General features: G+C 38.7%; 1 protein-coding gene across 2 annotated transcripts in view; it reads left to right on the top strand.

Annotated features, from left to right (window-relative positions):
- Positions 1-1,480: 1,480 nt before the first annotated feature.
- Positions 1,481-15,493, top strand: part of LOC123746735 (serine/threonine-protein kinase DCLK1) — a 224,286-nt gene continuing 210,273 nt past the window's right edge. For both annotated transcript variants that reach the window (XM_045728486.2, XM_069316827.1), the window contains exon 1: positions 1,481-1,618. The gene's annotated coding sequence lies outside the window, so the exon portion shown is untranslated. The remainder of the gene's footprint in view (positions 1,619-15,493) is intronic.

Consider the following 15,493-nt stretch of genomic DNA (forward strand, 5'->3'; position numbering starts at 1 on the left):
TAGGTAAAAGTACATACATACAAAATGAGTTAAAAACATATGTTGGATTTCTAGATAGAGCTAGTACATATAATGCCTAAAGTAACTAATATGCACAGCGTTTCGGGCAAGAGTGAGCGAGTTCATTTATTATGCACCCCATACCCATCCTGTGGGCGGTAGTGGAAATAGGGTTACAGGGACACATAATGGGCTCAGGGACTGAAACCCATAATTCATGTAGCTAAGCAAGTTACAATCTTGATGAGCTAGTTACAAAATTCAGTGCACTCCTGGGATCGATCCCCGGCGGAGGCGGAAACAAATTGAGTTTATTTCACCCTGATGCCCCCTGTTACCTAGCAATAAATAGTTACCCAAGAGTTAGACAGCTGTTACGGGCTGCTTCCTGGGCATGTGTGTGTGTATGTGAGTGGAAAAAAACAGTAGTTAGTAACAGTCGATTAACAGTTCAAGTATGTTTATTGAGATAAGAAAGAAATACATCTCAAAAGGATAGATTAGCTTATGCTAATTGATTGACATCAATCAACAGGAAGTGATGTGGTGGAGGCTGACTCCATATACAGTTTCAAATGTAGTTATAATAGAGCCCAATAGGCTCAGGAACCTGTCCACCAGTTGATTGACAGTTAATAATAATAATAATAATAATAATAATAATAATAATAATAATAATAATAATGTTTATTCAGGTAAGCTACATACATACAAGAGATTTTACAAAAATGGATAGATTTATAGATAGAGCTAGTACGTATACAATGCCTAAAGCCACTATTACACAAAGCGTTTCTGGCAGGGAAGAGGCGGGACCAAAGAGCCAAAGCCCATCCCCGCAAGCTTGAAATTGAAATTGAAATAAGTTTATTGATGTAAAATACACACAAAGGGATGAGGTAGCTCAAGCTATTCTCACCCCGGTCAGTACATCGTGTTAATACATACATAGACACACATCACAAACAATAAACATATTACCAAACATTCTGAGAGATAAACAGTGAATACAATTAGGAGAGTAATGTACTCATTTAGTACTCATTATGCTCAATTAGTATTAAGCTTGTCATTTAAGTTTATCATGCCCGAAACGCTTTGCGTAATAGTGGCTTTAGGCATTGTATGTACTAGCTCTACCTATAAGTCAACCAATCTTTGTAAAAATTTATTGTATGTATGTACCTTACCTAAATAAACATTTTATTTTATTTTATTTTATTTTGTTATACACTTATCTTATTATACACTTATTTTATTTTGTTATACACAATAATCCACTGCCCGAAACGCTGCGCGTGCTAGTGGCTTTACAAGACTGTAATTACCATATTTGTATCCTCACATTCCTTATGTACATTCTTGTATATGCATAAATAAATAAATAAATAAATTTTAGTCGAGTTGCGAGGCGGGAGGGGAGAGGGAGAGGCGGACCCCGGGGCCAGCACCAGTAGGGGAGCAGCACTAGGTGAGGCCGGCCAGCAGACGACTTCCTTCAGTGTGTGTGTGTGTGGGGACGGGCCCGCGCGCGCGCTCGCACGCTCACTACATATTCCTCTTACACTGAGCTGCTCTCGCATGTCCTCTATTATAGTTTTTAAACCAAATCGTTTTGGTAAGTAATGCTTGTGATTGGTTCAGTATTATCTCTGAGATATACACTACTGTTAGGATTTCAGTATAGGTTTTAATATATGTATATATATATATACTTGTATATGTGTGTGTGTGTGTGTGTATGTATATGAACTCTATTTGTACTTGTGGAGGTTGGGCTCTGGCTCTTTGGTCCCGCCTCTCAACTGTCAATCAACTGGTGTACAGGTTCCTGAGCCTATTGGGCTCTATCATATCTACACTTGAAACATTACACTACACACGGGCTCTATCATATCATATCATATCTACACTTGAAACTGTGTATGGAGTCAGCCTCCACCACATCACTGCCTAATGCATTCCATTTACTAACTACTCTGACACTGGAAAAGTTCTTTCTAACGTCTCTGTGGCTCATTTGGGTACTCAATTTCCATCTGGGTCTTCTTCTTGTTCTATCTATGCTAAATATTTTGTTTTGTCCACCCTGTCAATTCCTCTTGAGAATTTTGTAGGTGGTGATCATGTCTCCCCTTACTCTTCTGTCTTGTGTGCAATGTGATTTTGTATCTGGGGAATTCAGGTAATTTCGTACCGTATTTCAGGGATATGGTTATCTGCTCTTACCTCAGGGATAATCACTGATAGGACCATCTTGAGGTTATCTTGAGATAATTTCGGGGCTTTAGTGTCCCCGCGGCCCGGTCCTCGACCAGGCCTCCAACCCCAGGAAGCAGCCCGTGACAGCTGACTAACACCCAGGTACCTATTTTACTGCTAGGTAACAGGGGCATAGGGTGAAAGAAACTCTGCCCATTGTTTCTCGCTGGTGCCCGGGATCGAACCCGGGACCACAGGATCACAAGTCCAGCGTGCTGTCCGCTCGGCCGACCGGCTCCCCTAGACTATTACCGGCCTTAGACTATTACCCCACATTTCTTCTAACCAACATTAATAAACCACCAATAGATACAATGAAGATAAGCTTTAGGCTGCACAATGATACCTCCATAAGCAAATTCCTTGATGTTCTCATTAACAACAAACTGAATTTCCACGGCCACATTCAAAATATTGCTAAAAAAAAGTTTCTAAAATAATTGGAATTTTCTAAGATCGGATATTATGTACCCCGCCCTGCCCTGGTGACGCTCTATTACTCTCTCATCTATCCTTATCTCAATTATGGTATTTGTGCTTGGGGTTCTACTACCCAAAAATCTAATATGTTCTCTTAATTACTCAACACAAAGCTGCTATTAGAACAATATCAAACTCTGGCCCCAGAGAGCACTTGGCCCCGTTACTTAAATCTTTGAATATGTTAGATATTAAGCCACTGCACATCCTCTCATGTGTACTCTAGTACACATGAGTATAAAACTTATACTATAAACTTTATATAACTATTTTATATTTATATATTTATATAACTTTAGTATAAAACTCTGAACTGGAATGTCAATCCTAACCTTAAATGCTTCCTAGAAGGTTGTAACAGAACCCATGGACACCACAATAGGAACAAGTAACTATTTAATATTCCAAGAGTGTGACTTAACCAAATGAGAAATGCTCTGCAAATTAAGGGTCCCAAAATGTGAAATGACCTTCCCAATCGCATCAGAGACTGCCTATCTCTCGACCAGTTTAGGAGAAAAACTAAGTACAGATTCAAATTCAAATTCAAAATTCAAATGTTTATTTAAGTAAAGTACATACATACAAGGGGTGATACAGGTATTGATGAATTTATAGATAGAGCTAGTACATACAATGCCTAAAGTCACTATTACGCAAAGTGTTTCGGGCAGATGTGATTTTGCTTGTGTGCAATGTGATTTTGTATCTGGGGAATTCTATGGTGTGTAAAATTATACGATACAATGGGATTTTGTATCTGGGAATGGTACTATACCTAGCTTATAGGTACAGTACCATCTAATCAACTCCATGTTACCTACCTTACCTCCTAAATGTCAACCTATTCCTTACTATTATTTTTTTTTTTTTTTGAGATATATACAAGAGTTGTTACATTCATGTACAGCCACTAGTACGCGTAGCGTTTCGGGCAGGTCCCTGGAATACGATCCCCTGCCGCGAAGAATCGTTTAATTATTAATTAATAATTATCAAATTATTATTATTAATAATATAATATTATTAATATAATATTATTATTATTAATTATCAAACATTAAAGCGATTAGTGATTAACCTGTAATGATTAATGACTAACTTGTAAAACTGCTGATATCTGCCATGTATAAATTTAAAGAAAATTATGGTCTGTGTGTTTATTTAGTTACAATTACTAGCTGCCATTCTGTTGCAATTTCTGCTGTTCCATTCAACATATAATTGTCATTCTTTTTTTCTACTTCAGTACAATTTATGCTTTTAATCTCAATTAGTTTTAAGTCTTAGTTTTTAAGTTTTTTCTCATCTTCACATCTTGCCTGAAATTCTGTGCATATTAGTGGCTTTAGGTATAGTATATATACAGTACAAGTACTAGCTTTATCTCGAAATCCAACATTCTGCTTGTAACTCTTTTTACCTAAATCATTAATATTATTTTTATTATATAATTATTCACATCGGTATTATCGAACAAAATTCAGACAAGGCAGCTAAAGCTACATATAATACCTGAAATTACACTAGACCTAGAGACCCTAATCTCTATTGTTCAAATCCTATCATCATACTTATTTTATATACAGTATTTATTTACAAGAAGGTACTTTGGGTTGTGAGAGTACTTAACATTGTTATTCTTGCAAATCGTTTTGGGCAGGTCCTTAATCTGGTAATGATGATGATAATTTTATTTTGGGAAAATTACATACACCTGTACATACAAAATGAGTTACAAGCTGGATGTTGGATTTCAAGATAGAGCTACTGTAGTATTTATGCTTTTAATCTCAATTAAAAAAGGTACATTAAAAGAAGGTAAATTAAAAGAAGGTACAATGGGTTTATTTACTCTGTCTAGGACACTTATATGCACAGCATTTTGGGCACAATGTGAAGATGGGAGAAAAAACTTAAAACTAAGACTTAAAATTATTGTAATTTATATCATTTGATTTTATTTATTTACAAGAAAGTACATTGGTTTTATGAGAGTACAGAGGATTTTATTTTATTTTTTTTTTGAGATATATACAAGAGATATTACATTCTTGTACAGCCACTAGTACGCGTTGCGTTTCGGGCAGGTCCCTGGAATACGATCCCCGCCGCGAACAATCGTTTTTACATCCAAGTACAGTACTCATTTTACTGTTGAGTTAAACAGAGGTTATAGTTAAGGATTTGCGCCCAGTAAATCCTCCCCGGCCAGGATACGAACCCATGACAAAGCGCTCGCGGAACGCCAGGTGAGTGTCTTACCTCTACACCACAGAGGATTGAAGTTTTGCATTTTTGTAAAGCCACTAGCACGCATAGCGTTTTGGGCAGATCCTTAATGTAACATATTTATTTTTTTATTTGTTTATATACAAGAAGGTACATTGGGTTTGTGAGGATACATAGCATGGTGTTAACATTCTTGTAAAACCACTAGTATGCACAGCATTTCGGGCAGGTCCTAAATCTAACAGATAATTTTAAGTAGGTAAATGCTAGCAAAATTTATAAAATGATAATAGGTACATTGCAAGAGAAAAAAATGAGAGAGATTAGTAGGTATATTAAAGCACATTGGTAGCTCTGATTGATAGCATTGACGGCTTGATTGGTAATTTAACAAAGATTAATAAGCACAATACAGCATATTGATAGCACACATAAGAAGACAGCAATGATCACAATTGTAAAGTTGTTTGGATTAGGTACATAAAGATTGGGGGATTGGGTAGCACTAGATACAGTGAATTTTACAGCACAAGGTAGGAAACTATGTACTGTAAATGAAATTAGGTACTTTTTGTTTTTGAATAAAGCAAAAGTTGGGCAGCTTTTCAATTCATTAGGGAGTGAGTTCCATAGGCTAGGTCCCTTTATTCGCATAGAGTGTTTACACAGATTAAGTTTGACCCTGGGGATATCAAAGAGATATTTATTTCTGGTGTGGTGATAATGGGTCCTATTACATCTGTCCAGGGAGAGTTTCAGAGCAGGGTTTCCATTTAAGAACAGGATTTTGTAAATGTAATTGACACAAGAGCATGTGTGGAGTGAATTTATGTTTAGCATGTTTAGGTATTTAAACAGGGTTATCTTGAGATAACTTGAGAATGCTGTTATCTTGAGGGGGGCTGAGTGTTGTCTCTGATAGCAGAGTTTATTATTCTGATAGCAAATTTTTGCTGGGTGATGATGGACTTGTTCTTGCTCGGGCCCTAAGCCTCTGGCTGGCCCACTAAGTGTTGCTTGTTTCTGTTTTACTTGGGCGGAGTATGAGTATTTATGACTCGTATGGTCGCTTCAGTAAGATTTTGCCATGTGTGTTTAACAACTTATTCTGCTCTGTTGAATCTAAGTTGAAATCTTAATGGGTTTGTAACTGTGCTCTGTGTTAGATAATGTTCCAGTGGTCTGTCGGGCATTTCTCCACAGTGCTGACATTTCCTCTCATCTTCCGGAATAATATAGTGAGAAGAGAGCAAAGTTAGGTATATAATATCTGATTTTGGAGAGTATACCAACTGTTTTAGAAACTTTTAGTTATGTGTTGTATGCGGGTGCTGAAGTTGTCTCTTGTCTAGGAATAGGCCAAGAAACTTTCCAGCATTTTTATTACTGATGTTAACATTGTCTATGTGAAGCTGAATTGTATTTGTTGATTTGCTTCCGAATAAGATATAGTAGGTCTTTTCTATGTTTAATATTAGTTTGTTGGTTGACATCCATAAGTGGACTTTTTTAAGGTCATTATTCACAACATTATTTAATGTGTGTGGGTTGGGGTCTGAGTAGATGAGGGTAGTATCATCAGCAAACAATATTGGTTTAAGAATGTTAAGAGACATTAGGCAGATCATTGATGTATATAAGAAATAGGAGAGGTCCCAAGGTGCTGCCCTGTGGCACTCCAGTGGTAAATGGTAGAGTGGGAGAGGTTATATCATTGATGGTTACATATTGGTGTCTATCACTAAGATAGGATTGGATATGGTCCAGGGCAAGGCCTCGGATTCCATAATGATGGAGTTTAAGTAAAAGGTAGTTGTGATTAACAGTATCAAAGGCCTTTCTCAGGTCAATGAAGAGTCCAATGGGTAACTCATTTTTGTCAAGGGCTGAGTAGATTGCAGTATATGAAGGAGACTAATAATTGCATCGTTGGTCCTCATTTTTGGGAGCGGAAGCCAAACTGACAGGGGCTGAGTACATTACAGGGACAGCCCCTGAGTACTCAGGGAGCCCCTGATTACAGGGACAGGGGCTCCCTGGCACGTTTTGCTTGCATACCACTAGGTCCTGGTTGTGGCTCACTGCTCGATTTTCTCACAACAAATCTGTCCATGGAAGCTTGTTTTTCCCTTCTTCGCAAGCTGTCTCTGTAGTAAGGCATCACATCGTCATTGAAAAGATTAAGGCAACGGCCTACTACAGATTTCTCTGGGTGAGTCTTTTCAATAAAAGTTTGCATCTCTTCCCACATCTGACACCACTTCTTAATTTCTGCAGAAGGGACATTCTGTACTGCCTCATTCTCCTCCACTGGAGAAACATCTTCAGCTGGGTCTTCTTGCTGTTCCTTTTGAAGGGCTTGAAGTTCTTCGGTGGTCAGTTCTTCCTTGTGTTCTTCCACCAACTTCTCCACATCATCACCATCCAATTACAAGCCCATTTGCCGGCCCAGAGTAACAATTTCTTCAACAATAGGCGCATCATTTACAGGCTCAAACCCCTCAGTCTAGTTCTGTCACACATTCAGGCCACAATTTTCTCCAGCCAGAGATCAGGGTTCTTTGAGTCACTTCTTGCCAGGCTTTGTCAACGAGTTTTAAAGAACTACAAATGTTAAAATGGTCTTTCCAGAACTCTTTGAGAGTGAGGTTTGGGGCTTCAGTCACTTTAAAATATTTCCGGAAAAGTGCCCTTTCATAAAGTTTCTTAAAATTCGCTATGATTTTCTGGTCCATAGGCTAAATTAGAGGAGTGGTGTTAGGAGGAAAGAACTTTATTGTGAGAAATTTACTGTATCTGTGCATCAATTCATCTCCAAGCCTGGAGGATGAGCAGGAACATTGTCGAGGAGAAGCAAGGCCTTGAGTGGCAAATGTTTCTCCTGCAGATATTTTTCTATGGCAGGGCACACCACTTCATTCACCCACTTCGAAAAAAAATCCTAGTCACCCATGCCCTTTTATTAGCCTTCCACATCACACACATTTAGGTTTTCTGCACTTTATACTGTTTGAAAACCCTTGGATTTTCAGAATGATACACTAGCAAGGGTTTAATTTGCAAATCGCCACTCGCATTTGAACACAGCACAAGCATAAACCTATCTCATAAGCTTGTGTCCAGGCAAGGATTTTTCCTCCTTGGTAATGTCCTCTAAGGCAATCTTTTCCAGAACAGTCCTGTTTCATCACAATTAAAAACTTGTTGCGGCAGGTATCCATCAGCCTCTGCAAACTCTTTAAATTCTTCAATAATCGTTCAGCTGCTGGTTTGTCTGAGCTGGCTGCCTCCCTATGCCTCGCAACACTTTGGATACCACTTCTTTCTCTAAATTTTTCAAACCATCCCCTGCTTGCCTTAAAGTCTATCGTATCTGCACTCGTTCCAGGGGTTTTCTTTGCAAGGTCTTCGTGCAATACCCTGGCTCTCTCACAAATGATGGCCTCCGAAACACTGTCACCCGTTAACTACTTGTTGTGTATCCAAATTAATAACAACTTTTCCACTTCAAGTATTTGTGGTCTTTGTTTCGTGATTGTTCTTACGCCTTTTGCCACTTTAGCACTCATAATGTCCTTTTTCTTGCTAAGTATAGTGCATATCGTTGACGTGGCTTTGTTGTACTGCCTACAAAGTTCAACAACACGTGTACCATTTTCATGCTTCCGAATGATCTCTTGTTGTTCCTCTATTGTCATCCTCACATGCGTTTTCTTGCCTTGATCCTTACCACTGGCTTTCTTGGGACCCATGGTGATATATATAATAACAACTTTTATGGTCAAATGACCAAAACTCCAACAAAACACTGAAATTCCTGGTGAAGAATTGACGTGGGATAGTCACTGGGCGCGAGGCACTTGTAAACTTGAGGGGTGAGGGGCGACGATCGCCGTACCTCCACGCTCTAGGTCGGCCTGTACGCGTATCAACACACTCGCCTTCCGAGGTAACCCTTGCCTTCTGAGGCAAATTTTCCTAGCAAATTCTGCTCGTATTCCGAAAAACTCGTATACAGGGACACTCGTATTCTGAGGTACCACTGTATGTATTTATGTACATGAATGTATATACATGTGTATGTAACATTAACAGTTGTGTAACTAGATTCAAAAGATTGTCATTTGCTTAGCTAAACGAACTATGGGGTTCAGTTCCAGAACTGATTATGTGCCTCTGTAACTCTTACTGTGTTTGGTTCTCTGAACAAGACACAAAAAGTGTGTGTAATTACCTAAGTGTAGGTACAGGATGAAAGCTATGCTTGTGTTGTCCCACCTTCCTGAGTACTCTGTCATATAATGCTTTGAAACTACTGACAGTTGTGGCGTCCACCACCTTTGCACTAAACTCGTTCCAACTATCTAGCACTCTGTTTGTGGAAGTGAATTTTCTTATATTTCTTTGGCACCTTTGTTTCCCTTAGCTTGAATCTGTGTCCTCTTGTTCTTGAAGTTGCTGGTTTCAGGAATTCCTTGAATTCCTCTGTCAATTTGGTTGATTCCCGTTATTATTTTGTAAGTGGTGATCATATCCCCTCTTTTTCTTCTATCTTCTAGCTTTGGCATATTTAATGCCTTTTGCCTCTTTGTAACTCTTGTTTTTCAGTTCCGGGAGCTATTTTTTAGCATGCCTTTTCAGCTTATTCAGTTTATTGATATGCTTCTTGAGACATGGCCTATCTAGAGGTTATCTTGAGATGATTTCGGAGCTTTAGTGTCCCCGTGGCCTTGTCCTCGACCAGGCCTCCACCCCCAGGAAGCAGCCCATGACGGCTGACTAACACCCAGGTACCTATTTTACTGCTAGGTAACAGGGGAATATGGTAAAAGAAACTCTGCCCATTGTTTCTCGCTAGCGCCCGGGATCGAACCCGGGACCACAGGATCACAAGTCCAGCGTGCTGTCCGCTCGGCCAACCGACTCCCATGCAACTCCATACAACTGCTTCATATTCCAATTTTGGTCTCACAAAAGTCATGTATAGTTTCTTTATTATTTCACCTGTAATGTGTGTTTACGTATATGAGTTTGAGCAACAAGACACAAAGAGTTTAGTATTTTTTTATGTTTATTTAATATAGTCTTGATTACAGCAGTTAGTTGTTGGCAATGTAGTGTTATGATAGCTGAGACGAGACTTAGAGCAGAGAGCTAGAGTGAGGTCAGGGGTAGAGAGCTCGAATGCAGGATGAGAGCCGTGGAGATTGAATGTGGGACGAGAGCCATAGCAGCCGGACCATGAGCTCAAATGCAGCTAGAATTTGGCTGTCTGCTCTGTGACGAGACTGTAGCATCTTTTGAGAGTAGGAACTAAATTCGATGAGTGTTACATTGTTGCTCTTGAATGTCAATTGGTGTTGAAGATCCATGGTATCTCTTGAGCATCTGTACTGAACCACTATTCGAGTTACTCAGACTGATGACTCTTCCGTTTGCGGGGGCGTACATTACAAGCTTCTCACTTTGCCAAACTGACCAACGTCTTTGCAGGTTTATTTTATCTATTTATTTATTTATTTATTTATTTATATACAAGAAGGTACATTGTGGGGTTAAGAGAGAGCATAGAAATTATATTGATTTTACATTCTTGTAAAGCCACTAGCACGCATAGTGTTTCAGGCAAGTCCTTAAACCAAAAGATAATTTTAAGTAGATAATTTACAGAAAAATTGACAAAAAATGTTTACAGGTACTTTACAGCTTTACTTTACAGGTACAGGTAATTTTAAGTAGATACATTACAGTAAAATTGACAAAAAATGTTTACAGGTACATTGTAAGAAATTTTGACAGAATAAACAAAGATTAGATTAATACACAATAATAACAATACACTATAATGAACAAGGATTACTAGGTACCTTAGGATAAAATTTCAGGGTTATACATTGGTTCACTGTAGCACAATTTGAGGATCATTTCAAGGAATAATGCAGTAGAATATGCACTCAATGTAACAACCATGATATCAGATGATATCAAAGATTACAATGGTAAAGTAATATGGCTTAGGTACATATGTTGGGGGATTGGGTAGCACTAGACTGGTTATCTGTCGACTGGTTTGATTGATCCTGTACCTTTGGGAAGAGATATTAATTGTAATTAATGCACATAAGATTAGTGTAGTACTACTTGGAATGTAAAATTCTTAAGGTTGTATGGAATTAATTAACAGGCACTGAAACATCTGAGAATTTGGAGCAATTATGTTATGCTTAATATAACTGCTACACACCATCCATGTAATTGGAAGTGATTCTGAAGTTGGAAAGGGCAGCATATGCTCCTCGCACAGCGCCCTTCGTGTGTTCTCTGCTGACAGTCTACTACCCAGAACCACCCCTACATCTCTTTGTTTGAGTTCTTAAGTCTTTTCAACTTAATTTGAAGGTTGTGTGTGGTCAATTTTCTCCTATTCCACATTCCTTAACATGGCATTTATTCACATTAAATTCCATTTGCCACATGGTGCTATGAGAACTTATTTTATCTAAGTCAGTTTGAAGGGCATGCCAGTTGTCTAGGTTTCCTATATTTCCTAGTAGCTTAGCATCATCAGCAAGCATGTTCATATAATTCTGTATTCCTTCTAGTAGATCATTAATTTAGACTATGAACAATACAGGCACAAGGTCTGAACTCTGTGGTACTCCGCTAGTAACACAGCTTCTGTCAGATACATTGCATCTAATTACCGTCCTCATCTTAGTAAGTTGAAAATTTTTCATCCATATCAGAAGTCTCTGTCACCTCTCCAACATGTTCTAGGTTCCAACACAACCTCTTCTTTGGGAATCTGTTAAAAGCCTTTTTTTAGGTTTAGATAGATGCAGTCAAACCAACCATCTCTGACTCTTATCATAAAACTATGTAGGTTACACAGGATCTTCCTGTTCGAAAACCAAACTGACTGTTCGTTATTATGTCATGGCTACAGATGTTCTACCCATTTGGTTTTAACTATTTGTTTTAGTGTTTTAACTACTATGCTTGTTAATAATATGAATATGGGTCTATAATTTAAAGGGTCTTCTCTGCTACCATTTTTGTAGATTGGAATTATATTTGCCTTTTTTCATATACTGTATCTTCTAGGCTTCCTGCGCACAGAGATTTTTGGAATAACAATTGAAATGGAATGCTCAGCTCGGTTGCACATTCTCACAGCACCCAAGGTGAAACTCCATCTGGTCCAACTACTTTATTTCTTCCTAGTCCCTTGAGTAATTTTTCCACTTCATTTATTTTTTTTATTTATTTATTTGTATACAGTGGTACCTCAGCTTACGAATTTAATCTGTTCCCAGAGACGGTTCGTAAGCTGAAAATTCGTAAGCCGAAGAAAATTTTCCCATAAGAAATAATGTAAATTGAATTAATCCATTCTACACTCCCCAAAAAATTAACTTCAAAGTAAATTTTATACCTAATTCATCCAAATCTTCAGTACTAAAGTATGTACAAGTTATTGCTTATCTTTATTGATGACTCTTGTTGGCGTATGGAAGACAGTGAGGAGGTGGGGAGGAGGAGAGGTGTTATTGTTTGGAAGGGGAGTCCCCTTCCATTATAACATCAGGCAGCGAGGACTTCTCTGGTGTACACACACTGGCACGTTTTGCCTGCATACCACTAGGACCTGCTTGTGGCTCACTGTTTGATTTTCTCACTAGAAAATGTTCCATTGATGATTGTTTTTCCCTTCTTTGCAACACTTGTCTGTAGTGAGGCGTCACATTGTCGTTGAAAAGTTTAACCCTCAAACCGCTAGGGGCCCAAATGGAATTCACACCCACAGGCGCAACAAAAAAAAAAATTCAAAAAAATTCTTTCGTCTTATAGAAGTGTTCATTTTTGTTCCCTGATCACGGAAAAAATAACAAAAAAATCGTAGGTGGCATATTTTAGCCGCAATAGGGTAGGGAAGTGTGGCAAAAAAGGGGCGTTGGCAGAGCCTTCGCCAGATGAGGTCTACTCCGCCAGAGCTGTCAGACGGCAGTTGCCACAAATATATTATTACCTAATTATTTCAATGTCTCCGATTGATTTTTTCTTAGTTTTTTTGCAGTAATATTATTCCATACAGTGAATTGTGGTATATTTATATTATAAAATGTGTGAACCATTGCTGTACTCAAAATTATGGTGTGCATATTAGTGATTCAATTATTTTCATAAAACAATAAACAAATAGTTTTGCTGTTGTTACACTATATACACAGGTTATATATAAGTATTTGCATGTTTTGTACACCATAACGAACTACTAAGTTGGTCTTGTGTGTCAAAAAGCAACGAGGAGTGACCGCCAAACACCAGCGAGCCACTCACTGCCACTCCCTCCCTCAACACCACCTCACTCACCCTCATTCACCTCCTACAATACTCTTTCTGTATTTATTCACTATACACAGACGTTATATATACGTATTTACATGTTTTGTTCACCATAACTGTACATCTAAGCTTGTATGGTGAGTAAAGGCCACAAAGACGTAGCTACTCACACAGTCAGCTGATCGGCGGCCGCCCTCAAGGCCAGACGCACTAATATTTGTCCTTCAACAATATTGTTTGTGGTGTTATTACGCTATATACACATATTATATATAAGTATCTACCTGTTTTATTCACCATACCTGAACAAATAAGCTGGTATGGTGCCCAAAGACCATAGTGGCCATCAGTAAACACCATGCCAAGACGTGCAGACGGCGCTCCTCCCTCACCAAAATGGCGGCTCCCAACCTCCTACTCTCGCTCTTATCACACTCTATACACACGTTATATATAAGTATCTACATTTGTGTTCACCATATCGAACCACTAAGTTGGTATGGTGAGTGCAGTCAATAAATGGTGGCCACACACAGTCAGAAGACGACGCCACAACCCTCCCTCACACAGCCTTACGCCTCCCTCCATGGAGCACAGCGTTAAATATCACCACAATCCTGCTATTATCAGAATCCTGGTCAGTTTTATCACAGTCAGGGGGCTTCAGTAATACTATCACTGCTAAATAATAGCAGTATCATATATATTATGGTATTTGTAGGCGATGCTGTGGTCACAAGCTGAACAGCGGTGCTGTGAGCTCGTGCTGCGTGCGCCAGCCTTGGTGGCTTGCTCAATACTGACGCTGTAACACCCAAGAATGTTGGCCTGGATTTTTTTTCTAGGTGGCATCTGGCAACTATCGGTCGTGGCTGTACTATAGCTGCCCCTATCCCAGGCGGGGAGTTTAAATTATAGCGCTAGACACGAAATCATATATACTGTAAATGATGTGCGCGGTTTCGGTTTTGTCACTGATATCATTTATATATGATATGCGCGGTTTGAGGGTTAATGCAACGGCTTACAGCTTTCTCTGGGTGAGTCGTTTCAACAAAAGTTTGCATGTCTTCCCACCATTTTTGAGCCTTCATCGTATATTTTACAGAATTTGGCATACATCTCGTTTACTTCTTGGCTAGCAAACAAGTCTTTCCAATCCATTAAAGAATTTGCTAAGTTTCTCTATAGTGTCCTCTCTTGAAATAGTTTCTCAACTATTTCACTTTCTCCATTCTCTTCTAGACTATATTGCTTCGCATATTTAAAATCCAACAGAACATGGTCACTTTTTCCCAATGGAGAAAGGTACTGAATACCAAATATCTCCTCTTCTTTCTTGGTGAATATTAAATCCAGTATTGATGGAACATTCCCTTCCCTCATTCTTGTGGCCCTGCTTAATGTGTTGATACATGAGTGTCTCTAGAATGAGGATTACAAATCTGCCTGTCCAAATGTCCTCCATTCTTGCTTCGTAGGCCTCCAGTCTATTGCGTTCAAATTGAATTACCCCAGTACCAACAATCGTGATTTATCTTTTATCTGCTTTAACTATAATCTCTCTCATGACCATTATGAGACCCTCTAATTTGTTATCTAGTTTCCCGCTTTGTGCATGTGTTACTTGCTGGTGGGCTGTAGGCATTTGTAGGGTTGAGCTAGGCTCCTAATTGTAATAGTCTCACTCTGTTGTAGACTTGTGGTCTCTTAGGTTGCCTTAGTCCGGACTTCCGAGTCCCGCACCTACGGGTTCCAGACAGAGATCATCACAGCCCCCTTTAACCCAAGGCCGGCTTCCTTCAAGACCAAGCAGAAGGAAGAGTAATCATTATGAATTAATTATATTTTATTATAATAATTATACAGTGGAGCCTCGATTAACAAATTTAATCCGTTCCTGCAATGAGTTCGTCATGTGTGTACAAAATGTGTGTGTGTATTATGTATGAAATGTATTTTGAAGTTAATATTTTTGGAAGTGTGGAACAGATTAACTCAATTTACATTATTTCTTATGGGAAAATTCGTTTAGTTACAAATTTTTCAAGTTACGACCCAACTCTTAGGGAACAGATTGAATTCGTAAAGGGAGGTACCACTGTATGTTCTTCAGGTTTCGTCTGTTAATGCGACAATATCTGGGACCTTAAGCTAAAGTATATCTTTTAGC

Source organism: Procambarus clarkii, chromosome 85, assembly GCF_040958095.1.
Source record: "Procambarus clarkii isolate CNS0578487 chromosome 85, FALCON_Pclarkii_2.0, whole genome shotgun sequence".
NCBI classification, from domain to species: Eukaryota; Metazoa; Arthropoda; class Malacostraca; order Decapoda; family Cambaridae; genus Procambarus; species Procambarus clarkii.